At 40.4% G+C, this 14325-nt stretch overlaps 1 long non-coding RNA gene across 1 annotated transcript; it reads right to left on the reverse strand.

The window, feature by feature from the left end:
• Positions 1-2775: 2775 nt before the first annotated feature.
• On the reverse strand, positions 2776-12875 carry LOC121394741. The gene is made up of 4 exons (XR_005961987.1): positions 12789-12875; positions 11449-11501; positions 6469-6576; positions 2776-3020 (listed from the first exon to the last, which is right to left on the reverse strand). It is a non-coding gene; the product is annotated as an uncharacterized LOC121394741 (long non-coding RNA).
• Between the last annotated feature and the right edge of the window lie 1450 nt (positions 12876-14325).

Below are 14325 nucleotides of genomic sequence, written 5' to 3' on the forward strand. Positions count from 1 at the left end.
TGTTTTGGCTGGACGAAGTGTGTTCCGGTGTTAGGGAGGGAGATGTTGGTATCTCCTTCCTTGTATCTCGTTTGTCTCGTTGTGTTTTTATCCTGGACATGGTATCTAATTTGGTGAGGTATTTGTACATGTATAAGTACAGACAATCAAATTATTGCCGCAGACCGTCTAGAGGATTTGTATATCAGGTAGTCTCAAATATTTTCGGATATTCTCGTTATTGCATGAGGTGGCTTTAAGTACGGCAAGTCATCGGGCCCCCTGGGTTCTGTTTCCTCATTTAAATGGCATTGTCACGAGCAGGGCAATGGGAAAGCCAGGAAGTGTACGTCATCGTGTACACGGAGATAGGTGGTGGTTTAGTCACTGGTAAGTTTGCCACACAGTGCAGGTTGTGATGCGAATGTATTAGGGACAGTAGGGGTATAAGGCAAGTGTAAGACAGGTGTTGTGCCTCACAAACCTTTTGTTATCCCTACTGCGTTTCTGGCCTTTCAGCATTCAGTGTCTCATAGGCCTTTAGTGTGCTCCAGCCCCTTTGTATTGGGCCTACTATTGTAGGGGGTATGTTGGTGGCACTATTGGGGAGTGAGGCATCCAGGGGGTACTCACTTACCCCTTATCACATCCCATAAGAGCTCGGCAGTGATGTCGAGGCTTTGCAGAGGTAGCGTATTCCCATGCTGCAGCTCCGGTTGGTCCGCGCTCCAGGGCGCGTCTTCACGCGCTAGTTACTTGTGTCGGGAAGCCGGTGTTCGGCTTTTCTAGGAGCCTGGACCGCCACTTAGCTGGTAGGGGTGAAAGCCAGTGCTGGTAAGCGCTAATTGCACTCAGATGGGGCCTGATATTACTCACGGCCGAGAGAGCGCTATCAAGGCACGTCTGCCGAGGGAAACAATGTCACAGTTACTACCTCAAAAATGATGCTGTTATCCTACTGTTAATAGGCACCATCTCTCCCTACTATACCTGCTATCCCACAGTCACAGTTACCTCCCAGAAACTATTATATCACTGCTACTATAGGCACCATCTCTCCCTATTATAACTGCTATCCCACAGTCACACTCCCTTCCCAGAGACTATTATCCCACTGTTACTATAGGCACCATCTCTCCCTACTATACCTGCTATCCCACAGTCACACTCCCTTCCCAGAGACTGTTATCCCACTGTTACTATAGGCACCATCTCTCCCTACTATACCTGCTATCCCACAGTCACACTCCCTTCCCAGAGACTGTTATCCCACTGTTACTATAGGCACCATCTCTCCCTACTATACCTGCTATCCCACAGTCACACTCCCTTCCCAGAGACTGTTATCCCACTGTTACTATAGGCACCATCTCTCCCTACTATACCTGCTATCCCACAGTCACACTCCCTTCCCAGAGACTGTTATCCCACTGTTACTATAGGCACCATCTCTCCTTACTATACCTGCTATCCCACAGTCACACTCCCTTCCCAGAGGATATTGTCCCACTGCTACAATAGGCACTATTATAAACCTATGGGGCAGATTCGTCAGTGTTAAATTAAAGCTCACCAGTGTCAGCACAGTAAAATTCCCACACTCTTTATTCATTCCTAACTTTGCAAATGTGGAATTGAGTGGTGTGACAAACCGCCTCATGCCCCCTGATGTCATAGACCCTCCCCCAAGACATCACTGGCCCCGCCCCTGACGGTATATGTCCACTCCGAATTATCTGCCCCTCTCCCTACCTGGACTACTAAGCCACAAAATGTGACAACCCTAGTTAGGAGTGATGGGGGGGAGTGCAGCAGCAGTGGTGAAAGAGTAAACAAACAATCAGCAGTTGTTTATGGATTTCATACAATTTATGGTAGCAACGTTTCTCAGCATTACACTGGAATTACAACATAAAATAAATTCTTGACTTTTATTGGTATTGCGAAATATTTGATAGAAAACAAAAAAGAGCTTTGTCACAATAACAAAATAAAATAAATAATAATAATAATAAATAAATAGGCAAATGTAGGCAGTACAATTTTTCAGTACAGTTGATAAGTTTTTTCTTTCAGCTTAAAAGGCAACTGCAACAATGTATTTGGTTGATAATTTGTGAATTTATTGGAAAATGATCAAATAACATTTACAAACTATTTTTTGTCAAAGTTTTTGTAAAAGCAGATACATGAAGAAATATGAAGAAAAAAATATGAAAAAGAAAAAACAAGTTATATACTGTAACATATATACAGCGGTTGGGTTACACGCCAGATCCACCAATTAGAGTTTGAATTATCTGCATCATAACCTTGATTAAATGTTATCACATGCTTCCATATCATTCTGTAACATACACTTTTCATATAATCGGATCCTTGGTGAACCTAGTGTGTAACTCTCAAGATATTAGGTGTGTTACGGAAACCCAGAAATCTTATATTCCGACCATATTTGGAGCATAGTTCCATGGTCTGTGCAGCCCCTAAAATATTGTGGGTTGCAATATATTTTGTACAGCCTTGCCGGAACTAATCCGTTCTATGGAAAACCTCTATAGATGTTTCTCTGGTAGTTACGAAGGTCCTCCCTTTATTCCCAGTCAGGCTACACTGTGACCATTGCTGAGTTGAGAGAGTCTTTGCTTTTTGTTGTTATGAGAGCGTTGATTGAGCATGTTATAGTGTGTGTTGTAGTGTGTGTTGTAGTGTGTGCTAGTGTGTGTTGTAGTGTGTGTTGTAGTGTGTGTTGTAGTGTGTGCTAGTGTGTGTTGTAGTGTGTGTTGTAGTGTGTGCTAGTGTGTGTTGTAGTGTGTGTTGTAGTGTGTGTTGTAGTGTGTGTTGTAGTGTGTTGTAGTGTGTGTTGTAGTGTTTGCTAGTGTGTGCTAGTGTGGCTTGTTGGCATATGGATTTGAAACTCAAGGACATAATAATCTCGCATTGCTTTCCTGTTGGTTTACATAATGTGCAAGTTGTGAGGCTCAAAAATGTTCTTGAGGAGGGGCTTACGAAAAAAATTTTTTTTTCATTTTTCCAGAAATCTAAAAAAAAACAAAAATAAGAAAAAAATAAAAAAACCTTACATATCCTTTTACATACATATCCTCTGTGCTTTTGACTGTTTTGTCGCTATCTCATCTTCCAGGTGTAATAAGAAAATAATAGTTTGCACTGCACCTGTACTTGCACTTGCACCAGCACAACTGTATTATAAAGCAGGTGTGTCTTAGCCACACCCCATCCCATCCAGGTCATACCCTAAGCACACTCCCTGCCTTACATTTCAAAGGATTTTGACAGCATTTTAACGGCGTCATGTTCATCAGCTACATTCTTAATTATAAGACAAAGTCCAGACCAAGGCAGGCCCAAAGGAAACCAATTAAATATCACTGTGTATGGTTATTAGGTCACTTGAAAACTCAGGGATATGTCTAGAAATTGCAGCTTGATGGGCTTCATTTATTGATTTAAATGCCCTGTACCATGCATTCATTTGACTGTAATGGGCATGGACAGGCAGATGTTCAAAACAAAAGAGTGTACTACTGATTTATTAATTCTCTGTAAAATCTCAAACAATTCCCTTAGGTATAGGATCCATTATCCAGAAACCTTCAAATTAAGGGAAGGCCATCTCCCATAGACCCATTTTATCCAAATAATTAAATTAAAAAAAAAAAAAAAAAAAAAAGATTTGTAATGTAAAGGGGTGGTTTACCTTTACATTAACTTTTGTATGTTATAAGCAACTTTTCAACTGGTCTGCATTTTTTCTTTTTCATAGTTTTTGAATCATTTGACTTCTTTGTCTTTTCAGCTTTCAAATGGAGGGTCGCTGACCTCATAAAGAAACAAATGCTCTGTAAGGCTACAAATGTATCGTTATTGCTACTTTTTATTACTGATCCTTCTTTTGAGGTCCTCTCCTATTCATATCCCAGTTTCTTATTCAAATCAGTGCATGGTTGCTAGGATAACTTTTAATCAACTAGATTGCTGAAATTACAAACTGGAGAGCTGCTGAATAAAAAGCGTATTAACTCAAAAACCACAAATAATAAAAAAACAAATACCAATTGCAAATTGTCTCAGAATACCACTCTCTACATCAACAATCTGGTTGCTAGGGTCCACATTACCATATTGATGTAAATAAAAGACAGGAATATGAATAGGAGATGGGCTGAATAGAAAGATGAGTAATAAAAAATAGCAATAACAATACATTTGAACCATTACAGAGCATTGTTTTTTTTTGATGGTGTCCCCCATTTGAAAGCTGGAAAGAGTCATAAGAAAAAGGCAAATAATTCAAAAACTATAAAAAAGAAAAAAGGTGAATTGAAAAGTTGCTTAGAATTAACCTATAACATACTAAAAGGTGAAACACCCCTTTAACTGCTGTCTCTTCAACCTTTCTGTCGGTTCCTGTGCCCTCTTTCTTTTTTTTCATTTTTCCCACATCTCACACACCTCTCCATCCTTCACTGACTTCATCCTCACCTACCCGAGGCATACCCATGGACTCCCAGAGTCCCCCCTGCTTTTACATCTGGCTGATCTGCAGCCCACCCACTGATATAGATGTCAGTAACCCTGAATGCTGCTGAGTGCAAGCCCACCATTTAAAGGAGAACTAAACACATTTTATATACTGGACTTATTGCACCAGCCTAGAATTTCAGCTTCTCAATAGCAGCAATGATCTAGGACTTCAAACTTGTCACAGGGGGTCACCATCTTGGAAAGTGTCTGTGACACTCACATGCTCAATGGGCTCTGAGCAGATGTTGAGAAGCTAAGCTTAGGGGTCATCACTAATTATCCAGCAGAAAATGAGGTTGGACCAGGCCCGGACTGGCAATCTGTCAACTCGGGCAATTGCCCGTGGGGCCGCTCTATTTCTTGTTCAAGTGGGCTTCTCTTGAACAGAGAAATCAGTTGTTTGTTTTCCCCTCCCGTCGCCTTCAATGTAGGCAAGAAAAAAAAGAAACGGCACACCAATAGGGCAGGAGAGAGAGAGAGACTCTGCTGCTGTGCTCTGTGACAGCACGCCCCCCTCCCTCCCCCGCAGCTTCGCTGGGCTGGCTGGACTGTGTACTTGAATAGGAGACGTCACAGCTCGTCATGTGACTCGTCTCGTCTAGACCTGCCTCTCTGCATTATAATCCGTCGGCATGTCAGGTCCTGGTAAGAGGTACTGCTCAGTAGGGGAGGTTAAAACTATAGACACGGGAAGGGAGCCTGGGAGAGGGATCGCTGACTGTTTATTGCTTAAAATATTTTGTGCTGCGCAGGTACTAGCCACAATCTGTTGAGGGGGTTTAGGGAGTTCTAGTTCAACAAGTGCTTTGTTTCTTAGTTTAACTGTTTATTGCTAAGAATGTTTCGTGCTGCGCAGGTACCAGCCACAATCTGGACTGTTGGGGGGGGACTTGGTGAGTTCTAGTTCAGCGAGTGCTTTCTTTTTAGGTTTAATAATCAAAACAAAGCACTCGTTGTACTAGAACTCCCCAACCTCCCCCCAACAGTCCAGATTGTGGCTGGGTACCTGCGCAGCACGAAACATTCTTAGCAATAAACAGGTAAACTAAAAAACAAAGCACTTGTTGAACTAGAACTCCCCAAACCACCACCCCCCAACAGTACAGATTGTATCACTTGCATATCACATATCACTTGCATATTATAAGAAGTAATATACCCCATACTATAATGGTGAACTATTGAATCCTTGTAATTTTTAAATAAAATGTTCAAAGCTTATAATAAATGGCAAATCAACAAAGTGGTTAATATAGACACACTAGATTTATGTGGTGCCATTAAATAATATTTTACTGTATTATAATGTAATAATAATAATTAATTAATAACTGTAATATTTTACATTAATTACAGTTAAGCGAGAAAGGCAGCCCTTTATGCACATCAACTATAACCATTTTTGCAGTTTTACCCCAATATACTGTATGTGTGAATGAGTACAAAACATAGTGTCTTTACATGTGGGCTGCTTTGATTATTTTGCCCGGGCTGCTTTTTACTTCCAGTCCGGCCCTGGGTTGGACTGTAATATAAGCTGATGCTACAGGGCTGATTATTAAATTCTGATGCTAATTGCCCTGGTTTCTGTGCTGCCATGTAGTAATTATCTGTATTAATTACTAACTGACATTTATATTCTATGGGTACTGTATTTTGTGAGTGGGTCCCTAAGCTCAGTAAGTGACAGCAGCACAGAGCATGTGCAGTGAATCAGCAGAAAAGAAGATGTGGAGCTACTGGGGCATCTTTGGAGACAGATCTTTACTGCTAAAGGGCTGTGGTTGCCTTGGGCTGGTACAGAAGCACAAAACATAATGTACAACATTTCTAGCTACTTCTTTAGTTACGCTTTAGTTCTCCTTTAACATGGTAAAACATTACAATTCATAATATCAGTGTGTGTGCATGACACAAATTACAGTCATGAAGTCTACTTACAACTTCCATAGCCTGTTCTTATTCCTTCTGAATAAGAGAGACGTTACCACAAAACGCCATCTTTTCTTGTTCACCAGCAAGAACTTTGAAGGAGAATATATATTTATCCTAGTAAAACATAGAATAATACAAAGAATCAACGTTGAAACACAAAATTACAATATTTTTCAGTAATCACCTCTACTGCTTCTTTTCAATGTTCACCTTGGCTATGGATTTATGGCATTCTGTCAACATTTGGCTTATTCTGTAGATTTATTCTTTCTGTAGTTCCCTGTGCTAACGAGAGGTTACAAAACTGTGTGTTACTCTTTAATAATATCATGGAAAAGGCCATGTTGTTTGCCCAGTTTGAATTGGACTTTTGAAACCAGGCTCATCCTTAATAGTGAGCTTTCAATAGTGAGGCATCTTGCTCTTGAAGTAAACAGTCAATTGTGTAGTGGGAATTGATATATTGTTCATATATTATTAAGAATTCAGAGAAGGCTGTCTTTTCCATCCCTTCTTTTATATGTTAATCTAATAACACCCTGAGTGATTACAGGATCTTGGAGTATTTATATTTTGTATATAAGTTCCAGTTTCTCTTTCCCTTCCCTCATTTGGATACTTACAGCAGCAGAGACAATGTCAGCACAACTGTATAATATGGTGGTAATATTCACATGTACGTTTGCTGGAAAGGTCAAATCTGAAATGTGATCTTAAAATGTTTAGCCTATTTAGACCAGGTCTCCACTGGGCAATGTTTCCTCTAAAACGTACACTCATGCGCGCGCACACAAATTTTGAGGCCAGTGCACCCAACAAATTGTGGAGCACACAAAGAATTTTTTTTTTTTTATTAATTCTGACCTAAGTACACAATTTATAAAAACTGTGCACACAAGTTTATTATGTATACACAAAGACATTTTTTGCGCACATAGCCGAGAAGGAATAAAAGGAAACATTGCCCCTGGGTTGTCCTTTGGGAGGTTGTATAAGTAACAATTTAAGTTTCTTCGACAATCTGACAAATCCGTCAAATTATTTTGAGATTAGTGGGGAACAATTGTTTCATCCGACATCTGTCAGAAAATCGATTGGTCAGGTTAGAAAATGTTCATTGATCACAATGAAATGTATCCATTGTCCAATTGTTTAGATATATCAATAGTGATGACAATCCTTGCAAAATATATATATATTGTTTTACTTTTATGGACGCTATATAGATGATCTCATACAGTGGCGGAACTACCGGGAGAGCAGAGGGTGTGAGCGGGCCAGGGCCCGCACCCCGTAAGGGCCCCCCGGCAGTTCACGCGCCGCTAATTCCCGGCCAGTTCCGGGCATACGGAGGGGGGCTGGGGGCCCGGCTGCGTGTCCTGCGCCAGGGCCTGCCCCCCTCTAGTTACGTTTCTGATCTCATATTAATATGGATTGTGGAATGAAAGAAATTTTAAGAACTTTGTTCAATATTTGATCTATAATGATCTCAACCTTTGTTTTACCTCTGAATTCCACTGTACACAATCAATTTTTTGGACATCCTTTTAAAGGGCAAGGACGATGGAATTATGAGCACCATTTATCGTAAAGATTATGCTGCAAACACCATCTTGCAGGCTTCCTTGTACCATCCTAAACATTTTATTAAGAATATTCCAACAGGACAATTTTTGTATCTTCGACGCTTATTTTCCAATTTTTATGAATTTGTGAAAGAATCCTGTAATTTGCAGGACAAACTTCTCCAGCGGCTTCACTTACCTGTCCTTATCAAAGCTTTGAAAGGGCTTTTAAAAACCAATGGAATTCTCTTTTGCAGAAATCCTCCTCTAATAACCAGAACAATTTTGATGCAAACAGGAGCACCATTATGCATTCTTACCCTTATTATTAGTCCTCAGCTTTCAAGCATCAAAGGTATCTGGCCATATGGTCAGTTTGGGGGGAAAAGTCGCCAGGCAACAAATCTCGTCTTCGTCACGGCGACTAATCTCCCTGATCTGCCTTTCCCTGTCTTCCACCGGCTAAAATGAAAATCGCCTGGTGGCAGGCACTCGGAGTGCTTCGTTTTCCAAAGTCGCCCATAATTGCCTCACGAGAATACTTCGGGAGACTTCGGGAAAACAAGGTGCTTCCAAGTGCCTGCCCTGAGGCGATTTTGATTTTAGCCAGCAGAAGGCAGGGGAAGGCAAATCAGGGAGATTCGTCTCTGCGAAGAAGAGGAGATTTGTCGCCTGGCGGCTAATCTCCCAGAATCTGCCCGTGTCGCTAGACCATAACAAACACTTTCCTATACTACAGACGGATATTAAACTTAAAACCATCCTGGGCTCAGAATGCAGATTCGTAACTAGGAAGTGTGACACACTGGGAAGAGCTTATCACCTAGTGCTATTTGTGATACAGAGAAAAAACACCCACCTGGCTTTCTTGGCAGAGGCACCTTTAAATGTGGCTCTACACGCTGCAAATTATGTTCCTAAAAATACTAAAAATTCTATATATTAATTACATGTAACCAATTGTAGCATGCAATACTTTGGACAGACTCACAGTGTTGAGGGAACGCATCAGGGAACATATTTCTGATATTCGAAATGAAAAGCCCACATATATATCAAAACATGTTTTGTCTTGCACTAAGGGAAACCTTGACCACTTCCAAAATACAAGGAATTGAGCGAGTTACAGTCCCATATAGGGGTGGCGATAAACTGCAAAAAATACTTAAACGTGAAGTGTTTTGGATATTCACTCTCGACACTAGGCTACCCAAGGGCATGAATTCGGATTTTGACGTATTTTATTATTATGATTAGATATACCTTCGGTGCACGATACTTTATATATTTACTTTTATACTTTTCATATCCCCTTATATACCTTGATAATATTTATTCTTCTGAAAAAACAAAACCGTTCCTATGTCAATAATTGTTCTGCTTATAACCCTATAAATATACCTACAATGAAAAGAGGTTTTGATGATTTATGCACTTTTATATTTATATACATTTTTTCCTATATATTTACATCAAGATATGTACATGTCTATTTCTTACATATGTGCATGTACATCATAAGATTTTCTATTTTCTATTTATATATTTATATTGCATTGTACAACTTTTTGTACTATTTCTCTTAGAACTATTTTTTGTTTTATAAAGCATTTATTTGTGCATTTAAGTTTGTCCATGATATATGCATTACCTTTGTAATAGGGTAAGTGATCCCTTTAAATTGGTGAATAGAACATGTCTGTTTCCCTCCTCCTCCTTTCTGATTAGGCCTTTAAATACTGAACCATGTATTCTAAGTGTCCAAGCCTATGACTAAGTGTCTATGAGACATGAAAGGCGAGAGATGTGTGTATAAATAAAGTATCTATTTTATCTACCAATTTTTTGGTCGGAACTATATATAGTCTACCAGAGTTGCACACACTTGTTTGTCTCCAAACAGGCAGCTACCCACAGTTTCCCAGCTTCAACTAGACAATATCTCTTGAAATGGTAGGTTGTATTGATGGATAAATCGTACATTTAAAGCATTGTTCCAGGTCCTATGATAATGAAAAGATCTTTTAAAAATCTTAACAACAAAACTAGTTGATTATGTGCCACTTAGAGCTGACTAGTTGATTATGTGCCATTAGAAATCATGGGGCCCTGAACAACAAAATTTTGGGGCTCCACCACCCCAGACCCCATGCCCAAGCCCAGATCCCACCAACTCCACGCCACAGTTAAAAGACCACACAGACATCAGTGCTAAAAACTGTAACCCCCCCCACACGAGTTATAAAAAGCCATTGATGGTCAGGGCCCCTTGTAAGTTACATTCCAAACGTATGTCCAACGCCAATTCTGAGATTCTAAATTAATATAAGTAATTTCTATCCGCTTTATCCTCTATAACACGAAGATTTATAGCGGTTAAAATCCGCTCACCGTTGGTAGTAATTGGCCCGGGTGCGCCTGCCCCGAGCCCTGCGTTTATTACACAATCCTTCCCACGTTATTTCCAACGGTTATTTGCATTCATAGATAAATATATATATGGATCAGCTTACCCTCTCCAAGGGTGACCCGGGTGCTGCCACCCCGAGTCTGTCGCTAAGGGAGACGTTTTCACAATACACATCCAAGTCGTTGCAGCGCACTCCAAAGTCAAAAGGATTGCTCAGATAGATTATCAGTTAAAAGATCATCCTTTATTGATTTACATCAGGTTTAAAAAGAAATGCTAGCTCATGGTCTGACGCGTTTCGTAACTATGTACTTCATCAGAGACCTCCTTATAAGTTAAACAAAAAACATTGGTGGCAGGGGCCTATAGAGTATTAAAATAATACATGGGTGGCCAGGGGTTAAAAAAACCACACAATGGTGTTCACTAGAATTGAACTTCAGGACTTAAATTTTGGCTACTCTGTGACTTTGGGTCTTTTCACCGCTTCAGAACTTCAACTTCGGCTCACTTCGTGACTTTGGGTCTTTTTGCCGCTTCAGGACTTCAACTTCGGCCCGCTTTGTGACTTTGGGTCTTTTTGACGAGTCCGGACTTCAGCTTCGACTGTTTTTGTGACTTCGGGTCTTTTTGCTGCTTTGGGACTTCGACCATTTGGGACTTTGGCTTTTCGGGCCGGTACACCTGTAACCTTGTGCCCCCCTGATGGCATCCCTGTGTACCACTACATGTAAAAGAGTGTACAGAAAATCCTGGTGCTCACCCATCACTAGTACAGTAGCACAGGCATGGGACCTGTTATCCAGAATGCTCGGACCTGTGGTTTTCTGGAAAAGGGATCTTTACGTAATTTGGATCTTCATAATCATGTAGAAAATCATGTAAACATTAAATAAACCGATAGGCTGGTTTTGCTTTCAATGCTAATCTATAATTCATTATTACACATTTTAGATCTCTCTGGGTATTAAATATCAGTATGACATGATTCGTAAAATAATAGGGCATTACCTGAACCAGATGCAGTCTGGGCAACAGAGTGTCTGAACTAAACTCAATTGTTTCTGTAAAAAAGAACATAAAAATATAAAGAAAACAATACATGTTACAGCAAATAGCAATGCATATATTTTCTCTGTTACAGAACCAAAAAATTGTAATTATTTGTTTGAATGGTATATCATTTGTTTTTATACAGATATGGGACCTGTTATCCAGAATGCTTAGGACTGATAATGGATCTTTCTGTAATTTGGATCTTCAGACATTGTCTGCTAGAAAATCCTGTAAACATTAAATAAGCCCAATAGGCTGGCTTTGCTTCCAATGAGGATTAATTATATCTTAGTTTGGATCAAGTACAAGCTACTGTTTTATTATTACAGAGAACTGTTATTATTAATTGCAGAACTTTCTGGATAATGGGTTTCCAGATAACGGATCCTATACCTATACACCAGTATTTAGTTATCTCCTCTAACAGTAAAACCATTTATTTGAAGTATAAGAAGTAAAAAAAAAGCATTTGGCTCCTCACCAAACCACAAATTTAAAGGGGGTGAAATATTGGGAATAACCCCATGTGCCATTGCCCGTGTTTTATCTGTTGTCTGAATAAAGCTTCACCCTGTCTACTGTGTTAAATGAAGCCTTGTGTGCATTAAGCAGGGCAAAACCTGAAAGTGAAATAAAGTCACACAAAAACCACATCAGCAATCCACCGAGAGTCCTGTGCGGCACCAATTTCTAAGATCTGACCCGAACCCGCAACCACAGCCAGCGACCCATTACCGCAACCCGCATATTTACCCACTTTGATCCACTACCCGATCCAGACCTGCAACTGCCTTATCCGCAACCACCAACCACCATCAAACAGGAAGTGATGGTGTTGCAAACCGGAAGTGATGTCATGAAAAGTGGGAGGACAGAAACAAGTTTTGTAAAACTTTAAAAGGAGTAAAATATAGACAATATTGCATAAGAAATTTAGATGGGATCCACAACCCGACACGCGACCCACAGACCCACGACTCCGCAAACCCATGGTATACCCGCACCTGAAAATCCTCCCCTTATTCCGCAGGGTGCTCTTTTTTTTGTGGGTAACCCGCGGGTACCCGATGCGCTGCAGGACTCTACACCGAGAAGCTTCTGATAATGTAATTCTGCACCTTATCTCACAACCTAACAGGCTGCAGCTGGGGAAGGCAGGGGTTCTGTTTATACACTGGGGCTCCTTACATAGCTGCTAATCTATCTTGTTAGATGTGCAGTTTATCTTGTAATGCACCAAATGTGATGTTTGTATGGTTCAAACATATAAATATATCATTTAATAAGCAACATACCTCCCTTTATGGCACCGCAAAAGGGATAGTAATCATCAGCTCCTGAACACAGAACATATTTATACTCTGAGACTTTTACAGATTGTTCCAGACATCAACTTGTACAGATACGCGCAGTAAATCCATCCCTGTGAGAAAACAATTCATTTACTGTATAACTGAGGTGGAATACAAGATCATTTGCTACAAAGTGAAACAGGAAAGAGGCAGAAATGGGTATGGGGCAGGTACGGGTAAAACCAAAAGTACGTAGGGTAGGTGGAAAATACAGAAAACAAATTAGGGTGGTGAAGAGAATGCACAATTACATAGTAGGACAGGGTACTAAATTGCATGCATTTAATTACCAAGCAACTAATCAGGTCTTTGCTTTCATTTTCCAACTTTCAACTAGTTGTTATTAGCAACTGCAAAAATCAGCCCAAAGATAAAAATAAGGAATGTTAGGGAAACAGAGCAAACAAGATAGACCGAGTCGGCAGCTTATTGGCCCATGTATGGGCCCGTCGAGGCTTGCCCGATCGATTTCTGCCGAAAGTCGGTCAGATGTCGATCGGACAGGACTAAAAAAACCATCGGATTGCAGCCGCATCTGTTAGTTGATGCGGTCCTGCGATCCAAACGCCCGTTACCCATCCCTAGGCCCAACGATCGGATCAGCTGGATATTGCCCACCTCAAGGTGGGCATATCGGGGAGAGATCCGCTCATTTGGTGACATCGCCAAACGAGCGGATCTCTCCGTGTATGGCCACCATTAGGCCAGGAGCAGGACACCCATAAGTAATTGTGGTTTCAGGTTGATTTGTTGACATGGCAAAGGAATCATTGTGGGCAGGAAGACAAGACCCCTAGCATATGTCATGTGAAATCCTGTGAGACCCACCATGTACCCCATTTTGTGCAGCCATCTTGTAGCCCATACAAATCCTTGTGCCTCAAAAATTTGCCACATGTGACTATCTTTGCCTCCCCACAAGAAACCCAGTCAACCCCTGTGCCTTAGAAAAACCATGTGCCTTGGACTTCTCATGCTGTGCTCTATGTGAATCATTGTGACGTCCAATACTGCAGACATACTTTTTCGCTTTTAAACAAACTGATAAGGTCCCATCTAGAATATGCAGTGCAGTTTTGGACTCCAGTGCTTAAATGGGATATTACTGAAATAGTAAAGTCCTAAGAAGGGCAACTAAGTTGGTAGAAGATGAAAAGATACAGATTCTGCTCATAGACAACTCCTCACCTTAAATATATAAGGCAGAGAAGTTCACCCATGACAGTATTACTTTTAACTGTTTAATTTTTTGGTGTTTGCAATTGTATATTGAACACAGTAACCAGAAATAAAAAAGCGTAACCCTTACTGTAATCCACGTTAAATCAACGGATGGATGCTCCTACTTTGTATGTACATGGATTAACGAAAGAGTAAGAGCATTCCTTTCATCTATAAAAAAAATTAAAATAAAATTATTCGACTTTATAAAAAAAAAAAGGTTATGGGATCTGTTATCTAAGCTTGGAAATCTCTCTCT

Source organism: Xenopus laevis, chromosome 6L, assembly GCF_017654675.1.
Source record: "Xenopus laevis strain J_2021 chromosome 6L, Xenopus_laevis_v10.1, whole genome shotgun sequence".
Classification (NCBI taxonomy): domain Eukaryota; kingdom Metazoa; phylum Chordata; class Amphibia; order Anura; family Pipidae; genus Xenopus; species Xenopus laevis.